Source organism: Ruditapes philippinarum, unplaced genomic scaffold (assembly GCF_026571515.1).
Source record: "Ruditapes philippinarum isolate M1 unplaced genomic scaffold, ASM2657151v2 ctg494_1_1_1_1, whole genome shotgun sequence".
NCBI lineage: Eukaryota > Metazoa > Mollusca > Bivalvia > Venerida > Veneridae > Ruditapes > Ruditapes philippinarum.
Window position 1 is genome coordinate 91,402 of NW_026858021.1, and position 27,509 is coordinate 118,910.

General features: G+C 31.3%; 1 protein-coding gene across 1 annotated transcript in view; it reads left to right on the top strand.

The window, feature by feature from the left end:
* Positions 1 to 27,509, top strand: part of LOC132751842 (large ribosomal subunit protein eL27-like) — a 134,470-nt gene that overhangs the window by 908 nt on the left and 106,053 nt on the right. The window lies entirely within an intron of this gene.

Here is a 27,509-nt window from a genome sequence, read left to right on the forward strand (position 1 = left end):
TATTTCTATAAAATGTAAATTTAAAAAAAACGGGAAACTGCTGCCATTAGCTTAAAACAATGGAGTTAATGAAATATTATGAGCTTATAAATTGAATTTTCTTCACTAACTAATGAAGATTATTTAAAATCCCCATTGATTCTACTATGATTCAGGGCACAATCATTTAAAGCATCATGAAAATACATTTTTTTTATTGAACTTTTAGTGTGGTTTGTCAGATATAACAAAATGCGGTGTACCGTACTACGGACATAATCCCCTTCGGACAAAACCCCCTCCATGGGTGGACGTAATCCCCTTCATGTTTTTGCAAGGCTGGACAAAATCCCCTTACCTACCCGGACAAACTCCCCTTGGTTCATAGGTTTCTAATGTATAACTATGCTCCATAAAAATTGATAATGAACTTATTTTTTATTTATAATTATGTATCAAGTTAACCTTTATAATTAAAGCTGCACGTCTCCAGATGAGCAAAAATATTTTGATAAAATCAAACCTGAGGAAAATGTAATAAGATTTTAGAAAAGTATAAAGACTCCACATTCTAGTAATAATTTACATGTTTTGTACGATTAATGACCAATTTTTCAGTATTCATAACTAAAATTTTACTGCGTTACTAACGCAGTAAGGGCTATTTTTGCATATTTTGACCTCTTTATATGGTAGTGCCAATTACAATGTGTAAATTGCATTCTTTTGGTTTTTTCATAATATTAAATCGTAACATACATTATCAAATTTTCATGAAAATTAGCATAAATCTGGAGGCGTGCTGCTTTAAATAAGCTTGATAAGACATATTTTTATTTGTTCAGATCAACCAAATTATCATTAAAAACAGTTAAATTACAGTTGAGTTCACACTAAAGGTTACACAAAGTGCACTAGGAGTGCACTAGAGGTGCACTACTAGTGCACTTCAAAGTGCACTACTAGTGCACTTCATAAGTGCACTTTGTAGTGCACCAGACCTATTATATGTATTGTACAGTTACCTTTTATTTCAATGAATAGCAATTTGACTTTTACAAAAAGATAGATAAATATAGATATCTGTATAATTGTTTTTCATAATAAATTTGAAGTTTTGAATATTGGATTTTGTAAAATATGGCGTAAAATATTAGAACAATTATTTTTCAAAGTCATGAATTTTACTGATTTTGTACTTAATTGTTAGAATAAGTAAATATAAATAATTATTACTTTCATGTTGATAAGTGCGTAAATAAACAAAATTAATTGATATTTAATATGATTCTATTTTATTATAATCTGGTGATGAAATATGAAACATTGAAATGCTAATTAAACAAAATTCAGTCATTTTTTGTTTTTGTTTTTTTGTTGTTTTTTTTTTGGCAAATTATACCAATTAGTTATTTTTGATTTTAACTTATGTTTTTTTTAGTTAAAGATAATGATTTCAAGCATGTATAGCCTTTAATACATTAAAGAATTAATATGTTTATAATTGGCCTAGATTTTGTCAATTTTATCTCATTTATAATCTCTCTTACCTTCTCAAACTGAGATTTACCTAAGATTAATATAAATAAATATATTATTCTGAAAATAGTTGTTTATAAAATGCAAAAATATTTCAGTTTTCTTTTTGTACTACTTGATATGAAATTTATTTGCACCAACATCCAGAGAATACAGAATTTACATTGCCTACTTATATTGAACAAGAGGTTAAAAGATAGGACGCTTCGGGGAAGGTCAGAATTCAGTGCGCTTACATCAATATAAATGGATTATGCAGTAAACGAACTGACAAACTTAAATCCGATTACCTTACAAATGTTTTTAGGAATAATGATATAATATTAATGACTGAAACTTGGACAGATTCTTTCTCAAACTTAAATGTTGATGGTTTTGAGCATTTTATTTTAAACCGTACAAACGTGAAAAGCACGGCAAAACGTAATTCAGGAGGCATAATCATTTATATTAAAAATTGTTTTGTGTCAGAAGACAGTTTAATTTTTACGTCTCAAGATGATATTATTTGGGTGAAAATAGCGGCAAGTAAATTATCGATTGATAAAGATTTTTATGTAGGATTGTGTTACGTACTTCCAGATGATAGCAGCCGCCAATCATTGACCGATAATAATATATTTGATAGATTGATAGATTCTTGTATATATATTGAAAGTATGTCAGATAATAGTAATTACCATGCAATTTTCGGCGATTTTAATTCTAGAACTTCAACGTTGCCAGATTTTGTTGAAAATGATACTGTACATTTTTGTAATATAGATTTGTTGCCTGACGATTATCAGTCCGATATTGCATGGTCGAGATTTTCTAAAGATAAAGGACATGTAAATAACAATGGGCGCTATTTGCTTGATTTTTGTAAACAAACTGGTTTTCGGATAGTGAATGGAAGAAAGGGTAAAGATGAAAATGTAGGGAAGCACACTTTTGTAAATAGGCAAGGTTGTAGTGTTGTTGATTATTTATTATGTAAAAGTTCTATGTTTTTTAATATTGATATGTTTGAAATTGACGATCCTAATATTGTTTCTGATCATTGTCTGATGTCAGTCTCTTTTGTATTTGATACATGTAACTTACTTGAAAGTACACATGGTCACTCTTCCGTAAATAAATCTGATAGTGAAAAATTTAAATATGTTTGGAAACCGGAGTTGAAATCTCAGTATGTTGAAAATTTACTAGACGAAGATAATTTATTATGTTTAGATGAGCTAGAACGTAAAATTGCGGCCAGTCTTTCGAGCCAAGGTATAGATGAATGTATATGTGACTTAGAAAATGTGTTCGGTAAAATTGCATCGCCTTGTGTAAAGAGATCTAATTTTGAAAGTAATAATGATAAAAAGTGCGAAACTTCACAGCCCTGGTTTAATGAATATTGTTATGAAAAGAAATGTATATTTTTAAAATATCTTGATGTTTATCGAAAATGCCAGAATGAAGAAAATAGGGTCAATATGGTAAAAGCAAGGTCGGAATATAAGTCTTTACTGCGTAAGTGTAGATATAATTATGATAAAGAAAAGACTGAAAAATTAATAGGTAGTAGGCATGAAAACGCTAGATTATATTGGAATATGCTTAAAGAAACGTCTGGCATAAAACAACCTAACATATCTATGTCAACATTTGAAAAATATTTTAAAGCTGTCAATAATCCAAATGATCGATTTTTTGCACCCGATGAAGATGTTTTACATTTTATAGATAAGTATGAAAATGATGAATTCAAAATTATGTTCAGGGAATTAAATGAACGAATATCTTTTCATGAAATAAATCTCGCTATAGGACAACTGAAGAATAATAGATCAGGCGGTCCGGACTGTTTACTAAACGAATTTTTTATTACAGGTAAACACACCTTGAATAATATTTTCTATGCATTATTTAATAAGATTTTTGAAATAGGTTATTTTCCGGAAAGATGGTCAGAAGGTTATGTTATTCCATTGCACAAAAAAGGAAGCATTAATAATGTGGAAAATTATCGGGGCATAACGTTATTAAGCTGTTTAGGAAAACTTTTCACTCGAATAGTTAATAATAGGTTAAAATCATGGGCAGAAAAGTATAATGTTTATATTGAAGCGCAAGCGGGATTTCGGGCTAATATGAGTACAGTTGACAATATTTTTGTTTTAAATGGTTTAATTACTCATTTACTTAATCGAGGGAAGCAACTTTTTACTTTATTTGTTGACTACACAAAAGCATTTGATTATGTTGTAAGAGAAAGTCTTTGGTATAAATTAATTCATTTAGGATTAAGAGGAAATATATTAAACATAATAAAGTCTATTTACGATTCAGTTAAATCTAGAGTTAAGTTTTGCAATAACTTAAGTGATGACTACGCATGCGCACTAGGCTTAAGACAGGGTGAGTGTTTATCACCATTTTTATTTTCTATGTTTATCAACGATTTCGAGGATTTATTTATTCATAATAAAGCGGATGGAATAGATGTTAATATTTTTAAAATATTCATGTTATTTTATGCTGATGACATTATTATTTTTGCAAACTCAGCTGAATCCTTGCAACCTAGTATTAATTTATTGTATGATTATTGTATGCAATGGAAACTCAAAGTAAATGTTTCGAAAACTAAAGTAATGATATTTAAGAAAGGTGGTTATAATTCTCGTAAAACTGTATTTTATTTTAATCATGAGCAAAACATTTTATTATTTAATAGGTATTGTGTTTACAACAGGAGGATCATTAAGTACAGCACAAAAACATTATCTGCTCAAGCCCAGAAGGCTATTTTTAAATTAGAGAAGTATTTGTTTAAGTTTACTTATATACCCCCCAAAGCATAAATTAGAATTGTTTGATAAGCTTGTAGCTCCAATATTAAATTATTGTTCCGAGGTGTGCTGTTTCGCTAATGATTTATCGATTGAGAGAGTACATCTACAATTCTGTAAAAAAACTATTAGGTGTAAAGAAAAATACACAGATTGACTTCATTTATGGTGAATTAGGTCGAACTTCTTTTAAACTATACAAATGTACAAAGCAATAAAATTTTGGCTAAGAATATTACAAACGAAACAAAATAAATATATTGTTATTGTTTACGACTTACTTAAATCAGATCTAGACATGTATCCTAGTAAAGTAAATTGGTGTTCATTATTGAAAAATCTATTATGTTCACTTGGATTTGTTGATGCTTGGATTTACCAAGGAGTAGGAAATGTTGAGATGTTTTTGTCTGTGACAAAACAAAGGTTAAATGATCATTTTATTCAAAACTGGAATGCAAGACTAAATCAATCCAGTAGGGCTTTATTTTATAATACAATATCATCTTTTAGATTTCAGCCTTATTTGGAATGTTTTAATGTTCAAAAATTTTGTCAAGCGTTTTCCCGTTTACGTGTCTCTTCTCATAGATTACAGATAGAAGCTGGTAGATGGTCTAGGCCACATAGGACCCCTTTAAATGAAAGAATATGTGTAAGATGTGGGAAAATCGAAGACGAATATCATTTTATATTAGAATGTTTGTTATTTATTGATATAAGAAAAAGGTATATTGATAGATGCTTTGGATAAGACCTAGTATGCGAAAATTGGTTGAACTTGTAAATTCAGAAAATAAGAACACTCTTCGAAACCTTGGATATATATATATATAATGCCTTTAATATTCGAAATTCGGTTCTATATACCAATTAAAAGTTCTCAAATAAATTATTAAATAGATATTGATATTTTAGATGTATAGTCATAAGTAAAATAGATATGTAATATATATTGTATTGTAATAATTAAGCATCTTAATAAGAAATGTATTGATATTCGCATAAATATATATCTCAAACACATGTCTAACATATGTTATATAATTATGTATATTTGCATGCCATACTATCGGTCTTACAGTTTCGTTTCGGTAAGACTGATTAAATATGGGATTATTAGCATATATAATATAATCTATGTATCTTGGCTCAATAGTGAGGTAAGATATGTAGATAAACTAATTTAGTTTAAGGATTTATGTAATGTAGTGAATATTAATTATGTTTGTTGTGACACTACTTCATAGATAAACATTATGGTAAATTATATTAATTTAGGGTAGCTAAACATTTCTAGAACAGAACATTTAATTCATGCAATCATTTTAACAGATAAGAAGTACGTGAGTGTAAGACAAACATAAATTAATATTTGCAATTGTTCTACGTTCTAACGAATAAGTTGTTATTATGACCTTCTCCTGTAAAGTCATAATTATATTGTGATAATGTTTTTATTTTAACATATGCACTGTTCGTTATCTTGTATATATGCTGTATTATGTCATCATGGGCTTATAAGCCTTTTTGATTGAAATAAAATGTCTGTCTGTCTGTCTATGACAGCATTATATTTATCATCTGCCTTTTGTTATTTACCCTGAGGGGCTCTCTTACCAGCAGGGTACTATATTAAAACGCCCAATACACAGCATGACTTTTGACACTTTAATCTTCTGTAACTGTTTTCTGCTCATGTATGATATTTTATTAAAATAAAACAAAACAAAAAAAAAAAAACAGATCTGCATTAATGTGAAAAGGAAGTTTTATAATCATGTATTTAAATATTTTCTTTAAAATATATTATCTTCTATAAATGTGTTAAAACTGACAGTAGGCAAATTTGTCAAATCTATAATAGAAAAAATTAACATTTTCCAGTTCAGAAACTAAAAGATGCTGCAGATTTAATGCAAAATTGCAAGAAATGTGGATAAATATTAATATGAGGTCTTTCTAGAATGGTTAACACTGATATTGATTTTAAACCAGTTTTTTTACGATAAGATTAGAAAATTCCACTTCAAAGACAATAATGACAATAATATCTAACATGCGTTTATGCCATTATGATTATTTTTTACATTTGATTATTATAACAAAAAATATAGTCATTTATCTATGTCTTACATGTATTTTGGGAAAAAAAACACAGGAAATTTTAAATAAATATTGCATACATCTGCATTTTTGTTATTTACCCTGAGGCCCTCTTATCAGCAGGAGACCAGTGTAATGAAAGCAGTCGCTCTCAGAAAAATACCAATACACAGCATGACTTGAGACTTTTTTCTTGTATAAAAGCATTCCCTTTATACATTAAATTTTTAATATATAGAAATCTTGAATAAAGTTGTAAATTTTATTTATTACATGGAAATTTTTTAATTATTTATATCTTTAACAAGAAAAATATAACATACATTCGTATGTAATATAGGTACGATTGCATACTACTTTTGTGAAGACTTAAAGTTTGCTGCATGAAAGGTATAATGTAAAATGAACATGTCATGAGATATAGCAACGGACCTATTCCTGTTTTTTTGTGTAATGTGTATTTTATAACACTTGCAACAATCAATACCAAATGGTTCTATTGCATTTCTATAGTGCTAACAGGTTATAATACTGTTTAGAGATACCATAATATAATAAAAAGTGGAGATGAAAGACCAGGGTTTTGAGGGTGAAACGTACAGGGGTGAAACATCCAGGAGATGTAAAGTCCAAACACCTAGAAGAACTAAACACAGTGTCCATTTATTATTCATTTATTATTTAATCTTATTCTGACAAACACTTACTGTGACAACAGATAACAGTTTAATACAACAGTAAATTAAATATGACTAAAGTGTAACAACATAAAAGGTAGTTGTACCAAATAAAGGATATCATGACACAAATACAACATAAAGGCAGCTAGCAACCGTTGAATATTTTTTAAAAATTTATTTTAAAGTTTTCACATATTACTTTGCAAAATACAGCTAACAAAGCAGCAGAGATAAATTAATCTTCAATAAAATTACAATGTCTATTATTTGCTTTTAAAAAATCTTTCATTTAAGATATTACATACAGGTTCTGTACACTTGACTAGTGATAGAAAACCATGTTAATTTTAGCAGAAACTCAGTATTTTTGCCTGTATGTTATTGTTTGATCAAGTGTTAATTTCCATATAATATAATATATATATATATCTATCTGCTGTATAACTGGTTTACTTAATACCTAAACAATTAGAAACAAGAACTGTAGGTAGGGAAGCAATGCTGGACTATTATTAGTGCTTGACAGTAAAAAGGCCTCGATAATGTAAAATTTTCTTAGTTAACAAGGGAATAATTTTCCTTTAAAACCATGTTACAGTACGCCTTGAATAGAGTCCTATTATGCTCTGAGTATAAAATTTCAACTTGTTTCAAAGCTAGATGTCAATAGAATTTGAAAATATCCGAGGTAATATGCAAAGTTAAATGTAAATTCTAAGTCGAAAAAAGGGGCATAATTCTGTCAAAATGCTTAGTACAGTTACCTGCTCCTGTCTACAGGTAAGGGTCATGCTGGTGAATAAGTGCACAAAGTTTCAAAGCCATATGTGAATGGACTTTGAAAATATTTGAGGTATTACAAAAACTTTATAACGTAAATACTAAGTAAACAAGATATGTTTGTAAAACATGTATGCCCCCTATCAGCAGCCAATTAGTCATGTGATAAGGTTATTATGCATGACTTCTGACCCAGTGATCAAACAATTAATAAGGGTTATCAAGTATCTACTGGTCATGACCTTAACCTTTGACCCCTTGACCCAAAACTCAATAGGGGTCATCTGCTGGTCACGACCAATCATCATACAAAGTTTGAAGTTCCTAGGCCTAAGGGTTCTTTAGTTATTAATCGGAAACCGTTTTAACATACAAGGTCAATGTGACCTTGACCTTTGACCCCTTGACCCCAAAATCAATAGGTCATCTGCTGGTCATGACCAATCACCATACCATGTTTGAAGTTCCTAGGCCAAAGGGTTCTTAAGTTATTGATTTGAAAGCATTTTTACCTACAAGATCAATGTGACCTTGCCCTTTGACCCCTTAACCCCAATATCAATAGGGGTCATCTACTGGTCATGACCAATCATCATACCAAGTTTGAAGGTCCTAGGCCTAAGGGTTCTTTAGATATTGATCGGAAACCCTTTTTACCTAAGAGGTCAATGTGACCTTGACCTTTGACCCCAAAATCAATAGGGGTCATCTACTGATCATGACCAATCACCATATCAAGTTTGAAGTCCCTAGGCCTAATGGTTCTTTTGTTATTGATCGGAAATCGTTTTTACCTACAAGGTCAATGTGACCTTGACCTTTGACCCCTTAACCCCCAAATCAATAGGGGTCATCTGCTGGTCATGACCAATCACCATACCAAGTTTGAAGTTCCTAGGCCTAAAGGTTCTTTTGTTATTGATCAGAAACCGTTTTTACCCAAGAGGTCAATGTGACCTTGACCTTTGACCCCTTGAGCCCAAACTCAATAGGAGTAATCTACTGATCATGACCAATCACCATACCAATGTTGAAGTTCCTAGGCCTTAAAGTTCTTTAGTTATTGATCTGAAACTGTTTTTGCTTACAAGGTCAATGTGACCTTGACCTTTGACCCCTTGACCCCAAAATCAATAGGGGTCATCTACTGATCATGACCAATCACCATACCAAGTTTGAAGTTCCTAGGCCTTAAAGTTCTTTAGTTATTGATCGGAAACCGTTTTTGCTTACAAGGTCAATGTGACCTTGACCTTTGACCCCTTGACCCCAAAATCAATAGGGATCATCTACTGATCATGACCAATCACCATATCAAGTTTGAAGTTCCTAGGCCTTAAGGTTCTTTAGTTATTGATCGGAAACTGTTTTTGCTTACAAGGTCAATGTGACCTTGACCTTTGACCCCTTGATCCCAAAATCAATAGGGGTCATCTATTAGTCATGACCAATCACCATACCAGTTTGAAGTTCCTAGGCCTAAGGGTTCTTTCGAGTTATCACTCGGAAACCATTTGTCTACAGACCGACAAGGTGCAAAGCAATATACCCCCTTTTCTTCGAAATAGGGGGCATAAAAAATTATCCTAAAATGCCTTGATACAGTTTCACCTCCTCCTTGTCTACAGGTTGGAATCATGATGGCGAACAATTGTGGAAATTTTCAAAGCCATATGGCAATGGACTTTGAAAATATTTGAGGTATATCGTTAAAAAACTTCGACATAAAGTTGTTACGTATACACTGACGTTTGGGTGACTACAAAAAGCTTACTTTTTTAATCGAACAGTCAAGCTAAAATGTCAATCAGTGTTGCCAAGCAGCCACAATATATTCCAAATTTTGTTTTAAATTTAACACAATTTTAAGTGCACAACTGGCCTATTTGAATGAACCAGAACTTCACGAGTCGGATATGTCGCCTTGTGAACAATGTAGTTAAGGAGAAATGGCCAGAACAAGAAAATTAACAAAAGGGCAATAACTCAAAAAATAAGAAGTGCAGAGCAGCATTTTCTTTGCACTATACTTCTTATCAATAAGATATATCATCCTATGAAGTTTCAAGTCCATAGCTCTTATAATTTATGAAAAATTAATAAAGGGCAATAACTCAAAAATAAGAAATGCAGATTATTGGTTCTGTGTACAATGCACATTTTTTATTGAGATCTATCATCCTATGAAGTTTCATGTCCATAGCTTTTTGTACTTTAGGAGTAATGACCTGGACAAAAGTAAAATATGAAAATTAACAAAGGACCATAACTCAAAAATTATGAAGTTCAAAGTACCAGTCCTTGTGCAATGCACTTTTTCTAAATGAGATCTATCATTCTATGAAGTTTAAGTCCATAGGTTTTATAGTTGAAGAGAAATGGCCCAGACAAAATTTGAAGTATGAAAATTAACAAACAGCAATTACTCAAAAAATAAGAAGTTCAGAGTACCAATTCTTTTGCACTGCACTGCACTTTGAGTTATCATATATTATTATTGTTATAAATTTCTAAATTTCCAAATTTTCAGGCATGCAGGAGATTAAGTTCTGAAAGAGTTACAAATGATATCAAACATACAGAGTCTTTTTAATATTAATATGTTCTTCCTGTTAAAAATCCTTTTTAACTGAAGGAAATTTTAGTTGCCCTAGCTACCATAGCAAATTTCTTTGATTTTGATGCTTCTGTTCAGGATTAATGCAAATTTTACCAAGTCATTCTACACTAATATCAACATGAAAATTTCACTCATCTTATCAAATTGTCATAGATAAAATAGTTTTCATATCCTAAAAGTATAAAATATTTAAAACTTGACAGCAAGTACTGAAGGTATTATCACTTCACATTTAATGCAGTCATTTTCAATGAGATATATAGTCACACCAAACAACTAAAACTGTTTATTTATCTTGAAATCAAGACTTTTAAAAAACTTATAAAGACAGGATTACAGTTGATCAATTCATGAATATGCATTACTGTTCAATGCAATTCTATACTTAAAGTTGACATGACAATGTTGTATTACACAAACACAGATCACAGAAAAGTCTTTAACATTTGGAGGTAAAGTTCTGGTAAGCTGAGCTAGGGCCAACCATAATTAATATGATCCACTCACTAGCAATATAGCATAGTCCTCTATAGCTAGCCTTCTAGGGGTTTTTACTATTAAACCATGACTCTCAATGGCTCTTTAGATCATGACTTAAGCAGTGGGATATTGTGACCCATCTTGGATGTGCAGACAATACTTGGCAACCTGTTAGCGATTTGTTTTCCCCATTCCAGAGCATTGTGAGGACTGACACTTCCATTATGTCCCTAAAATACATATAAATATAGAAGTTTAAACAAATTGTATAGGATATAAATAGCACTTAAAATGAAACTTAAAACAAGAATTCCGAACGACCACATACTGGCCCCTTTCTAGCCCTTGCACACATTGTTTGTCTTGTTTGTCTCATTTCTACGCCGTTTTCTAACAGTATTTCAGATCATAGGCGGGTAGTTTCCTAACCATCGATTCCTGGAGAGTTACCAAGTACCTAAGAGCAACCTTCAGTCCGCGCTAAAGACTTACCAAAGCATCTCCCGGGGATCGAACCCACGCCAGAGAGGTATCCTGGATTAGAGAAGCATTCGACTCTAATCCCCTCGACCACTGGAGCGCGGTATTGGTAGATTTTGTTACAGAAACTTGCCTTTATAAATGGGTACATGGAAGTTCTCAATTATGGAAAAAGAAAAATAATGCGAGACTTTGTGATAAATAGCTTTTCAATGATAATCAGATATTAGAAAAACGTACAGACCAAATCAATTAGAGTGCCACCAATCAAAATCAGAAGAAATATGATGACCCTTGACCCTTGACCTTTGACCCAAAAATTACTTTGGTTCATCCACTAATTATGAAGTAATCAATATGTGAAAATATGACAACTTTGTGTTGAATACTTTTCAAGACAGATCAGCTAAAAACCGTTCTGCACCATTTAAGACCCCTGTGAGCTTGACCTTTAACATAGTGACCCAAAAATCAATAGTGAGCCATCTACTAGCTGATGACCAATCAATATGTGAAATATGACTTCGTTGTGTGCTTAATACTTTTCAAGATAATCAGCGGAAACCATCTTGAACATTGAAGCCTCTGTGACCCTGGACCTTTAACATAGTGACCCAAAAATCAATAGAGACCATCTACTAGTTATGGCCAACCATCTACTAGTTATGGCCAATCACTATGTAAAAAATTAAGAGTTGTTGTGATAAATAGTTTCAAGATAATCGCGGAACCATGTGGTCTACTGACGGACAGATCAACATTTGCAAAACAATATACCCCTTTTCTTCGTAGGGGCATAATTAAGATTATTTTTAACCTGAATATTCTTTTCACAACTGAAAAATACCATGGCATAAAAGAATATTTATACAAGAGGGCCATGATTGGCCCTAAGGTCGCTCACCTGTATGTAGGCCCTCGGAGCTGGGCCAGTTGAATCCCAGGGCTTTTATTTGAACAAACTTGGAAGACACCTATAAGAAGATGATTCATGATATACACACTTATAATTGAAAACAATGATCTGCCGTCCCCTACCCCCGGCAGGGCCAATTTTAACAAAGGGCTTTTATTCGAACAAACTTTGTAGACACTCACTAGAAAGATGTTTCGTGCTAAATATATTAGCTCTAGGTCTTTGAGTTCTTTAATTAAAAGAAGATTTTTTAGTTTTTACTATAATACATATGGGGAAATAAATGACCCCCTGGGGCGGGGCCAATTTTTGAATCCAGGGCTTTTTTATTTAACACAAACTTGGTAGACACCCATTGGAACATGTTTCATGCTAAATTATCTCAGCTCTAGCTCTTTGAGTTATTTAAAAGAAGATTTTTTAAGTTTTTTACTAATATACATATAGGGAAAATCAATGACCCTGGGGACAGGACCAATTTTTGACCCCCAGGGCTTTATTTGAACAAACTTGGTAGACACTCTTTAGATGTTTCATGCTACATATCTTAGCTCTAGCTCTTTTGGTTCTTTAAAAGAAGATTTTTTAAGTTTTACTATATGCAATATTTGGGAAAATCAATGACCCCTGGGGCAGGGCCAATTTTGACTCCAGGCGTTTTGTTTTTGAACAAACTTTGGTAGACACTCACTAGAAGATGTTTTCATGCCAAATATCTAAGCTCTACCTCTTTGGGTTTTTTTAAAAGAAGATAATTAAAAGTTTCTTCTGTTTCGGTTGCCATGGCAACCAGAGTTCTGCATGGAATTAAATTCTTTGAACAATTTTTAAAGGTGACCACCAAAGGAACATTCCTGAGAAAGTTTGATGAAAATTGGCTTAATGGTTTATGAGGAGATGTCATTTAAAGTAAAAGTTCACAGACGGACAGCCGGACGCTGGACGAAAAGCGATCACAAAAGCTCAACCTGTCATTTTGTGACAGGTGAGCTAAAATGTATGGCAAAGGAACACATTTGATATCAGAAAATTTACAAAAAAATACCATTTATATTTATAATATTCTTAAATATTTTTTACAACACGCTCATGATAAAAATATGTCAAAAAAATATTATGGCAAACAACCTGATCCCTCTGCACACACAAAATCTCACGGAACTTTCTTGGTGTCCTAATACATATTGAACCAACATATTGAGAATAGGGGGAATTGGGATAGTGCACTTGCTGGGTCCATAATCCAAAGGGTAGGAGTACTCTACATCAAGAGTGCATGGTGGAGTGCCTGAAATGTACAGTAGTAAATTTATAAATTATGTATTACTGATATACAGCTTTTACAATTTATATAACAGATTTTTGCTAAAGTCCCCCAAAGTTTTTGCTGCCAATGTAATTCCTTTAATATACAGTCGAACTTCGTTCGCTCAAAAGTCCGAGGGCATGTGCAAATTTGTTCAAAAGATCGGTAGTTCGAGCCAACCGAGGTCGAACTATTATTACATAGAACAAAGGCCTCTAGGTTTTCAAACCTACATCGGTCAAATGCATAAATACGTCAATAAAAATTGTTTACAGTACATTCATTTGTTGATTGTCCTAGTTAGAATTATTATCCTATTTGAAAACATATTTAACGGTCACTGTTGTTAATCTATATTCATGCATATTGTAATTGGTTGGTTCGATTGGGCAATCATTATCCAAACTGTGAACAATGTTTTCAAATATTTTATATGTTTATTATGGATGAATTTTATTTTAAAACAATGCATTAATTAAATATAAACAAAAAGAACATCTTACAGCAGCATCTATTTGTAGTCATTTACTAAAATAAACACACGTACAAGTACCATATATAATAGATTACACTGTTACAATTCACATTGCATGAAGCACGGTTGTAATTAAAAGCCATCCAGGGAAACGTCATTCATTTATTGACTTTTGGCATTTCAGGGGTTATTTTCTTTTTATTATTACTAAAGACGGCAAATAAACAATTTTATCATAACAAACAAATCTGTATCAACACCTTTTAATTTGTATCAGTTAACCTTAATTGCCCTTGTCACCATCACATCAGGTGTTTAAAAACATGTGTCGCGGCCTGTCAATTATTTAGAACCTGTCGACATGCAACTTTTGTTGCCTGTTTGTGTTCGACCAAAAAAGGTGTGACTTACACTATATTTCTTCTGAAAGGACCGGAGATCAGGTTCGAGCCATGGGTGTTCGAGCGATCCGAGGTAGAACAATATATATTATATAGGAATTTGCCGGGACTTGGCGATGAGTTCGAGCGGAGGGAGGTATCCGAGCCATCCAAGCTCGAGTGAACGAAGTTGAACTGTATGTCCTTTCTAGAAAGCTTGTCATAGGTCTCTATGACTTTTTTTATTAAAATATTAGCTAAAAATTCAGGCTTTATAAAATTCATGAATGTGGTTCTAAGTGTCAACAAACATTTCGATATTTTGACGTGGCATCATATGTTTATACAAACAAAGTGCAAATACACAGTGTAACACTATAGATGTGTCAATGAAAAAAATTATTCTTTTCTGCCTGAATAGTCCTGAATGCAGGATATGTGATTTATAGAATATTATGTTAGTGTAGGTTATCTTAACCTTTTACCCCATTAGCATATTGCAAAAATTTGCCGTTTTTATTGAAAAGTCCTCTGTGTAACAAGCTCAAACTGCTGTGTCTATGAAAAATGCTTCAAATTTACATAGTTAGGACATCCTTTAAAAAAAATGTTTGTTTGCCAGTAACGCGACCGACTCACAAAATTTACCCCTACTCAAAAAATACTTTCATGGTCTGGTTTTGAATCAGAAAATTTATGCCATGCGCTTTGTTTTCGTTCTTTTAAAGGTTAATAGAAGATACAAAATGTGTAGGTCTTATTAAATTAGAATTTCAGTTATCAATTAATTAATTGTTACCAGATTTATCAAACCATATATTGTCCAGCATTTTGAAATTCCATGTTTATTTATTTATTAATGAATGTTCATAAGCAGTTAGATGACCCCTATTATTAATTTCGAAAACTATTTATCACAAAGTCTTCATTTTTCAAATACTGATTGGTGATACCTATTAGAGAACCCCTACTGATTTTGGGTCACTAGTTAGTTCTCTAATATCTCTCATTATCTTCGAAAAACTATTTATCACAAAGTCTTCATTATTTTTCAGTTTTCCATAATTGAAACACTTCCATGTTACCCATTTATGGCAAGTTTCTATAATAAAAACCTACCAATTATGTTAGTCAAGGGCTAGAAAGGGGGAATCAACATACCTGCACAATGCACTATAACCTTATCTTCTATGTTCTACATTTGCCAATACACGGCACACTTTTCTATATCCCAATCTACCAATGTTCCAAAATTTTGCCAATATCGACTCTTCAACTCCACAAAGCCAAACCTAAAAAGGGGGGAAAAGAACAATAATGAAGGCAAACAAATGATAAACTAAAGGGGACTTGTCACAGGAACACAACACTACACATGCCTACTACCAGTTTTTGATGCAATTACTTTTCAACCTAAAAAGATAAGCATATACCGTTGCTTTAAAGGGCTTTTGTGTTTCCAGACATGCTTATTTACAATAAACTTTGCTGCCCAAAATTTGTAAAAAAGTAGAAACTTAAGATTTTACATTTATGTTTCGAGCACCATCAACTTCATCTTTAACAGATCCGTTGGATGTTTTTTTATGCCACACCAAATCTTCTTTTCTTTCAACTTTGTAATATTTTAGAAACAAACATGCACATTATAAAAATTCAGTAACAATTTCTTGCCAAATATTACAGGCAAATGCATAATTTCTTTTTTTTACATAAGAAAAAGTATTCATCAACAACAAAACACCACACATGCACAAGCACTACAAATGTTGATAGCAGCTCCAACAAATCCATGATTTCCACAGAGAGCAACACCACACATCTACTTACATGAACAGCTTCGCTATATGCTGTGCTCCCAACGCCTCAGTTGTTGCCATACCAATACTTGAACTCCATACCACATTCACACTTAACTTTTTAAAACTTCACAAGCACATAATGCCTAAAAAGGATAAACATCTATTAAATCTATAACCACTCAAACGTCCAAATAGTGCTAAAACAAAACATGGTGTCCACCTTTATATAAAATAACCATGTGTCGTCATTTTCAAGCCCCCAACTTTAGTAAGCAATTATTCCTTTAATCAAGGAAAAAAAAGGCATTTCCCCCAACATCATAGTATGCATGGCTAAATCAAAATTGAACATTATTTCTTCTTCCACACAATATGAAGGTATATATAACATTTTCACATGTTTAAATCTGATCTTTCAACGGTTCCCCCTTTTCTAATTTATTGCCTATCTTTTTCCCCTACAAAGTCCACAGGCACTCCATGCGCCGATGTCACTGACTATACTGCTACCGACTGAAGATAATTATTTATTTTTCCCCCAAAATCTGTTCCCTCTAGCAGTTAGTTCTTAAATAAATTTCTAACCAAAATGTCAATGCTTTAACAAATAGTTTTGTTTCTTTTTCATTAATAGGAACAAAAATATACCCAAAAACACTAATAAGGAAATGCAACTCTATTAGCATAAAAGGGAAGTATTTGGGCTTCCATTGGAATTTGTCTATGACAGTTCATAGTGTGCACAATTCTGTTGCAGTGGTTTTCCCCTATACACTGATACTGGTAAAAAAGGCAACGCTCCCAATAAAAAAATAGTACAAGTAATTCCCAATCCATGACCGATAAATCCCCAGTACAAACTGAAAAATATATGACTCTATATAAACAATTGATACAGGCATAGCTTAAAGGTCTTCAGCGTACCAGTTTATATACTATGACATGCCGCATCAGATGAAAAACAAAAATGTTAAAGAGGGCTTATAAAGTTTTGGAAGCCAGAACTAATACAGGCATAGTATTAAAGAGAATCTACTATGTTTTTTTTTACACTCTATTATAAACAATTGATACAGGCATAGTATTAAAGAGAATCTACTATGGTTTTTTTTTACATAATAAACAACAACAATCTTTTTATCAAGTGACAGTAACCAATTATTTTCCTTTCTGTTTATGTCATATAACAAGGAGTCAAAGTTCAAAAGAAATATCTTCTACTATTTTCCCTGGAATTGTGATTTCCTATGCCATAAGCCTGATAGGCATTTTCACCAGCCACATGACCGTCAAACATTCCAGAAGAAAAGAAAAAATTACAAAATCGACTAAAAACCAACGTTCACGAGACAGACATTAAATTATCATCAACAACTATTTAACAGTGACGAGTTTGATGGATACGAAAAAACAAGTACGTACAGGACAGTTAAACAATTTTACTTGAAACAAAACAAATGTGAACAGTTACTTTTTATAAATAACATTTTTACAATTTTACAATTTTTCAAATCTTTTGAAGTTTTCTCCGATATTACTTACCGCCAATGAGCATAGAGCTATAAACAGTTAATTAGTTACACTTTGAAAAAATTACGTATAGTTTAATTAAGATCAAAAGATGTTTTCTAAGGAATTATGGTAAGTAACTTTCTTAATCCAGAAGTTTTAGTGGTTTGTTTTATAAATTAAGTAACCTGCCTTTATTCAAATTATTGTTTGTTACATCTTTAAAAACATTAACGTATATCTAAATGGTTCAATTGAGAGATCAAAAGATAATAATAATTAGCAATTAATTGTTGTTAATCAATCAAGCAATATACTGTAGTGGGGCCGAAACGTCTCGCGGAAAAGGGCCGAAACGTCCAGGGGCCGATTTTTCGACTGGGGCCGATTTGGTTTGGGGCCGAAACGTCCTGTTTGCCAACCATATGACCGATAGAAGGCGATACCACGGATTTATATTATTTGCCCGTGGCGCTACGTAGGCTAAATGCACAAACTATTTACTACTTTTAATCACTTTATGAAAAATATACAACCTTCACAGCAGACAACAATATAAAACATAAGCAAATAGAACAAAGACAGATATATACAAACAATAACAAACCAACCATTTCTTCCCGCCAAAAAGTCCTTTGTTCTCCAAGCCAGCTTGTAATGGTAGTCAGACTATTCTCTCCCTTACCGTTTCCTCCCCTGACGTTTCCTCCCTGACGGTTCTCTCCCTATTTTGGGGGAGAACCGTCTGCATAATTGCAAATATGCAGACAGTTCCCCCCCATTTTTATTTTTATTTGTACATTATATTTGAAGTATATTTTAATTTCCTTTTAATTAATTTCATTAAAATTTATTAAAACTTCATTAATTCTTTACTCCAAGTCATATTTTTGTGATTGAAAATATTTAAGATCTCAGAAGAAAATATCCAAAAGAGCTGATTTTAACTCTTTATTTGGTATTATATATTGTTTCATGTTAATGACTACATGTTCTTTTAGAAATTTTGTATAAAAGTAAATGTGATTGCATACCAGTTGTTGCTTATTTATTTTCTAAAATTTGTTACCACCCTATGTGCTATTTAAACAAATTAATGAATATCAATAGACATTAATTAACATAATTACAGGTGTACATTTGTATATCAATCACTGTCCAATAATCTTAAATCTCTCACAATGAAGATGTGTTGATAGGATTAAAATACCTGATAAAAAATATGAAAAACAAGATCAACAAGGAAAGGCGGCGTTCAATGAACGCAACCCCCATATGACCCAGCAACAAGAACCAATGTTCAATGAACGCAACCCCCATATGACCCAGCAACAAGAACCAATGTGTGAAATTTACAAGCACTAAATTCAGAATCAGATAAACAAAACATAAAATGCACTTAATATCAAACACATTATTTTAATAATATTCATTAAGAAATATAAACTAGATTAAGTCAAAACAAAAAAGATAACTTATAAAATAAAAATTGGGGGAGAACTGTCTGCATATTTCAATTTTGGGAGAGAATCGTCAGGGGAGGAAACGGTTAGGGAGAGAACCGTCAGGGGGAGGAACTGGAAAGGGAGAGAAAAGTCTGCCATTCCTTGTAATTAGGTCACCTAGACATTCTAAATCATAGCTAACACGAACTGACAATGGGAAATCAAGCAGATCATTAAATAAACACTAATCTACAATATAAATAAAGCATAAAAAATCAATACTTACAGTTTAAACTTGCTAGTACATTTAAATTATCGCTCTGAAATAAACCCTCTCTCTTCCTTAATGGCTTGCCTGTTTATTTTGATGTTTTTTCATTGGCTTACATTGTCACGTGATCAAATCAACATAGGTGTGGGACTAAGTTATTTCCATTGCAGTTCTGACTTTAATTGTTTTAATCACATATTAATCCCCGAAAAAAATATGTTTGAACAATTCCAGAATTAACACAAATCTTAAAATTACCGAAAACATTAAATGTTATATAAATTGTAAATAAAGGTTTTACATTTCACCCCTATATAAAACATAATGGACTCAACCAAAAACAAGCGTCTCTCTCTTTATTTAATGATGTATTTACATGACCATGATCAACACATAAATCCCAGACCAATTGTAAGACGAAACTATTGTAAAAATAATACTATGACCACAGCAGATTTCGTACAGAAAAGTATGCAAGCATTTCATGGTTGAAAAACATACTATCACAGTGTATAGATTGTTTTAAAATCAATGAATTAATATTTTCTTTCAATCTTGAACATGAGGAATTGCCTCTTAAGTTATATATGATTATGCAGAATGGCAAGAAATGTGTATAAATATAGAAAATTCTGCTTTAGAGACAATAATATCTAATACGCATTTATGCCATTATGATTTTTTTTGTATATTTGATTATACAAAAATTATGGTCATTTATCTATATGACTAACTAGCCTGAGTGCCAACGCGTGATGAATTCCAGGCTTATGTCTAACATGCATTTTGAGAAAACCAGGGAATTTCAATACATACTTATAATCTGCAAAATTGACTGATCTTTGTCATTTACCCTGAGGCCCTCTTATCAGCAGGAGAGTGGTTATAATAAGGAAAACTGTTAGTTCCTCTCAGAAAATACCAATACACAGCATGACTTGTGATTTCCCTCTTCAATAAAAGTATCCCCTTTATACATTATTTTTAATATTGAAATCATGAATAAAGTTATCAAATTTATTTATTTTATGGATAATATTTTAATTATTTATATCTTTAAAACATATGCAAGCATTACACAGTTGAATACTAAATTTCCACAGTATATTGATTGTTTTAGCATCAATGTATTAATATTCTCTTTCAATATTGTACACGAGGAACTGTCTCTAAGTTATATATTATAAAAATAATATTTTAGCTTAAATATAAACTTTTCCTTGATTTGTTTGAGCTTATGGAAAAAAAGTTTATGTTGTTACAAACTAAATTATTTGGGCCAGAATTATCACATTGATTTTCCCATTTGTACACTAGAAAAATTGAAATACATGGCCATTAAAAACACTTATTTAATTATCCATTACGGAGCATATTTAAATTTAACCTTATTAATTCTATAAATTTGATTTTAAGGGGTTTTATTTTACACCTACAGTAAAATACTGGTTAAGAAAAATATGATTACAATCAATAAAAAAAAAATAATTTTAAGCTTTAACATGATATCACCTAAAATGTTAAAACTGCTGATTTTAAAATTTACTTATTTATATTCATGAATAGGCCATATATTCCCTAAGTTTTTTTTTCTTACAGCAGCTTAACATAGATGCCCCCTGTCACTTGATATGCAATTATCCAATAAACCATTTAGGTGTCACCTTCTCTGGCCAGCCTGGTCATATGGTCTAGTGCACTAGAAGTGCACACGGTGTGCACTTCTAGTTCAGCTCTAGTGCACTAGAAGTGCACAAGGGTGGGAAGTTTAGTGTGAACTCAACTGTAGTTAAGCAATGTTCATTATAATTGTGGTAAATTATTATCTGCTTAACAAATATAATTAAAGTCGAATAATAAGACAAAGTGTGTTTTTCATGTTGAAGTTTTAATTTATTTAAATCTATTCTTATAATTTATTTAAAACAATATTACAACTGGTCTTTAAATTCTAAAAGATGGAGAGGAAGAAATGAATTGTGCAACACTGTCCATCTAGCACAGGCCTTAGCAATATAGAACTGATTTTTAATACCAATATCATGAATTAAGTTCAACCAATCACCACATGAGTATAATGCAGTATGTCGCTCTCATACCCACTTTATAAACAGAAATTTCATTCGAGGGGGATTTTGTGCTAGAGAGCAATTCTATTGAGGGGATTTTGTCCATCCTTTGAGGGGATTATGTCCAGATATACAAAAATACATGAAGGGGATTTTGTCTGACATTCAGAAAATGCATATGTATCTGTTTAACGCACTTTGGGGTCAAAATTGGACCCCGCCATCATCATTTTCATCATAACCATTATCATTACCATTATCATCATAACCATTATAATTATTATCATCATCATCGCCAAATCTTCATTACAATTATCATCATTACCATTACCATCATTATCATAATTAACATTATTATTATTACCATTATCATCATTATCATTATCATCATTATCATCATCATCATCACCAAATCTTCATTATTATTATCATCATTAGCATCATCATCACCAAATCTTCATTATCATCATTAGCATCATCATCACCAAATCTTCATTATCATGATTACCATTATCATCATTATCATTATCATCATTGCCATTATCATCATTGCCATTATCATCATTACCATTATCATCATTACCATTATCATCATTACCATTATCATCATTTTCATTATCATCATCATTATCACCATCATCGCCAAATCTTCATTATCATCATTACCATTATCTTCATATTACCATTATCATAATTATCATCATTATCATTATCAACATTATTATCATTATCATTATCAACATATCATAAACATTATTATCATTATCATCATCGTCATCATAAAACCATCACCGTGATGTTCATAATGAGAACATAAGATATAAAATCATCATGATAATAAGATTTTCATGATTGATCTGACGATTATAATGATTTTGATATTGAAAGCTCTAATGAGGACGATAGTGATGTTATTTATAATCTTGCTCTTTTTGGAAATGATGAATGATATTGATGACTTTTGATATTAATGATGATTATGATAATGACGATAAACTTTATTTGATCATGATTTAAATGCGTTTGTAATGATGACGTCGTTGGTAATTATAATGATGATAGTAATGATGATAGTAATGATGATAGTAATGATGATAGTAATGATGATAGTAATGATGATAGTAATGATGATAGTAATGATGATAGTAATGATGATAGTAATGATGATAGTGATGATGATAGTAATGATGATAGTAATGATGATAGTAATGATGATAGTAATGATGATAGTAATGATGATAGTAATGATGATAGTAATGATTATAGTAATGATGATAGTAATGATGATAGTAATGATTATAGTAATGATTATAGTAATGATGATGATAGTAATGATGATGATAGTAATGATGATAGTAATGATGATAGTAATGATGATAGTAATGATGATAGAAATGATGATAGTAATGATGACAGTAATGATGATAGTAATGATAGTAATGATGATAGTAATGATGATATCAATGATGATAGTAATGATGACAGCAATGATGATAGTAATGATGATAGTAATGATGATAGTAATGATGATAGTAATGATGATAGTATGATGATGATAGTGATGATGATAGTAATGATGATAGTGATGATGATAGTAATGATGATAGTAATGATGATAGTAATGATGATAGAAATGATGATGATAGTGATGATGATAGTGATGATGATAGTAATGATGATAGTAATGATGATAGTAATGATGATAGTAATGATGATATCAATGATGATAGTAATGATAATAGTAATGATGATAGTATGATGTATAGAATGATGATAGTTGAATGATGATAGTAATGATTATAGTAATGATGATAGTTTATGATGATAGTGATGATGAATAGTTTATGATGATAGTGAATGATGATAGTAATGATGATATGTAATGATGATAGTAATGATGGATAGAAATGATGATGAATAGTGATGATGATAGTGATGATGATAGTAATCGATTGATAGTAATGATGATAGTAATGAATGATAGTATGATGATATCAATGATGATTAGTAATGATGAAATAGTAATGATGATAGTAAATGATGGATAGTAATAATGAATAGCAATGATGATCGTGATGATGATAAGTAATGAATGATAGTAATGATGATAGTATGATGTGAGTAATGAATGATAGTAATGATAATAGCAATGATGATAGTGAATGATGATAGTAATGATGATAGTAATGATTATAGTCAATGAATGATAGTTAGTTATGATTGATCAGTTATGATGATTAGTTATGATGTAGTGATGATGATAGTAATGATTGATAGTTTAAAGATGATGAAAAGTGATGATTATAGTAATGATGATAGTGATGAATGATAGTAAAGATGATAGTAATGATTATAGTAATATGAAAAGTAATGATGAAAAGTTATGATGATAAATGATGATGATATCAATTTATGATAGTAATGATGATAGTAATGAAGCTAGTAATGATGATGAATGATTAAGTAAAAGATTATAGTATTGAATTGATAGTTAAATGGATGTAGTAATGATGATGATAGTATGGGTGATGATAGTAATGATGATGATAGTAATGATGATGATAGTAATGATATGATAGTTTAATGATGATGATATAATGAATGATTTATAGTAATGAAAGATGATAGTAATGAAAGATGATAGTTAAAAGATGATGATAGTAATGATGATGAATAGTAAAGATGATGATAGTAATGATGATGAATAGTAATGAATTTATGATAGTAATGAATAAGATGTAATGATGATGATAGTAATATGAAAGATAGTAATGATGATGATAGTAATTGGATGATGATAGTAATGATGATGATAGTAATGATGATGATAGTAATGATGATGATAGTAATGATGATGATAGTAATGATGATGATAGTAATGATGATGATAGTAATGATGATGATAGTAATGATGATGATAGTAATGATGATAGTAGTAATGATGATGGTAGTAATGATGATAGTAGTAATGATGATGATAGTAGTAATGATGATGATAGTAGTAATGATGATAGTAATGATGATGATAGTGATGATGATGATAGTAATAATGATGATAGTAATGATGAAGATAGTAATGATGATGATAGTAATGATGAAAATAATGATGATAGTAATGATGATGATAGTAATAATGATGATAGTAATGCTGATAGTAATGATGATGATAGTAATGCTGATAGTAATGATGATGATCATAATGATACTTATGATTTATATGACCAGCACAAAGCTTACTAAAACAAAAGCTCTCATAGAAGACAACTCAATATCGGTATTTTTGTATATAACATGTAACTTTCAACAAATGTATACACATCATCATCATATGTGACGCAGCACAAATCATATGTCTGCATCGTTTATGTATACATATACATAAGAGCAATGAAGAATGGTACCTGATACATTAATTTTTTTTATTGGATTATATCAGAGTTTTTTACATGTGTGGTTGACATGTATCATGAAACCAAATATCATATAATTTCAGAGTGCCAAAATCTTGCCCAATTTGCCGGGATTCCATTGAGCAGTTACCGACGCATATGCAACTCGAGCATCAGCTCTATGGCTCGAAATATGACAAAGTGATGAAGCTTGAAAGTCGACGTCATTTAAAGTCTGACGAGTCGTCACATGACATAGATAATCTGAAGACCTATTTTCCAAACGATTACTTAAGGGTGGCTTTCTACCTTGTTTGTCTACGACAGCCTGTATTTGAGAGGGTGCATTGTAAAGCGTACCATCCGGTACGTCACCTTAGTATTAGCGACATTAAGCAGGCAATAGACAAAGAGGAGGCATTGAGAAAGAAGGCCAGATATGATGTGAATATGAATAGAGACTGTCTTCCAGCAGCGACTGCAGGAGAGCAAGAATCACGAGGGCAGGGTGAAAATCGCAGAGATAAGGCGACAATGACATTGCCATTTAGTAGCTGCTCTTCTGAGCCATCTGTTCCGAGAACAAGCAGACCAGGCAGTAGCGATTCTGCGACTAAGAGTAACAGGGACAACGAGTGTAGAACGGTGTCAAGTGGTGTGTCCGTCGAAATGACTAATCCCCAAAAAATGAAGACTATCGTAGACAAGTGTGTGATTACAGCAGATGGTGATCTTCCTAGGGCGGCAGACTTCAGGAAGGCAATGAGATCAGATCGAGCCCTGACTATCCAAACTAACAGTAAGCAGATTAAGTCAATGGCCGGTTTTGCCAGCGAGAAGAGACATAAATTGCGAGCCGAAGTCATTTTACAAGAGTTAAGGTGTTCCCTATATCAACCTGGCCTCGACAGAAGGATTGAAGAACGACTGAAGCAGCGAAATTGGTTTACTAAAAAATGCTATCAGACTGTCCTCTCAAAATGCAGAAAAGCCATTGCTAATAAATAAGTTGACATCACAAGCACCTAGATTGATCGGCTTTACTGATTGGCAAAAAATGCCAGCAATCATATATTCCACAGCAGCACATGTACTTTTTTCACATTTAAAAGTGATTTACATAATAATAATACAATGTTATAAAGTTGAAATAACAAATAAACATATATACAATTTTGCATAAATATGAAACATTGGTGGAAATAACATGCATAACATATTGGTTAAGTACAGATAAATGCAGCATGAAAATATAAAGTGAAAATAGCATAAACTTCAAAATCTGAATTTTATACTTAAACTAAAAATAATTATCGAATAGAATAGATTTTGATTTTATGATTTTTTAATTTTTCATTATACAATATTTTTTTTTTGGTATACTTTAGGATTTTAAAAGTTTATGTTGCCAGAAACGTTTTTCCTTTCGAAACATAATTGTGACAATTTGTACGTACATTTAACATCATACTGTTAAAGAATAATCATTGTCTCTACGAGATTTCTATGCATCGTGCATTTTTAATGTAATAGTAAACATATGCGATTGCTATTCTTAAAAAATGTTTATGAACATTTCCTTACATCCTTTACCAAGAAAAAAAAGGAAATAGTTTTGAAAATTTATTTTTTATTATGTAAATAAAAGTATCAACCACATAAATCACCAAAGACGTTATTTTGTTGTTGTTGTTGTTTTTTCGTATTATCATCATTTATTATATAATTTTTTAATTTACCCAAATGATAACTTTTTTGAAATTTAATAAGACTCAAAAAAGGGAAAAATTCCAAAAGAAAATGGTAAAAAAACAAACCATCCCCTTTACTATTTTTTTAAAAAGGGGAAAATTATAAAGGGGCGGCAAATTCAAAGTCATTTTGGGGCCAAAGATCAAGGTAGTTTGGTGCTAAAGGGCAAGGTCATTTTCTTTTCCAAAGAGTTCGGGGTTTAATATCGCAAAGTATAATTTATCCCCTTATGTAAGATACGTCTTTGGTGTCTCAGACAGGATTTGGTTTGACAACAGGCTTTACAAAATGCTGACAAAAGTGTTTATAACGGGTTTTTTCACAACAGACCTTTTATGATTGGAGGGATATGACTCCGTATGTGATAAAAAAAAAAAATGATTTTTTTAAATTTTTCCCTCCCCCCTAACAAAATTTACAGCCTAAGATAGGTCTTTTTATACAGTATGAATACGTTATGTGCGTTGTTGGGAAAAATATTATTAATCAAAAAGCTTTTTTTCCGGAATTAAATTAATTAAACCCAAACAAAAAAATAGAAACAATTTTTTAAATAAAATAAGAAAAAAACAACGTTTTATGAATTTTTAAAACAACAAAAAATTAAATTGCTGTAAAGAAAAATATTACATAATACATGTAGCAATCACTTCAATATGTTCCATATGATAGAGGTCTAGACCAATAACTTGTGTGCAAAATTTCA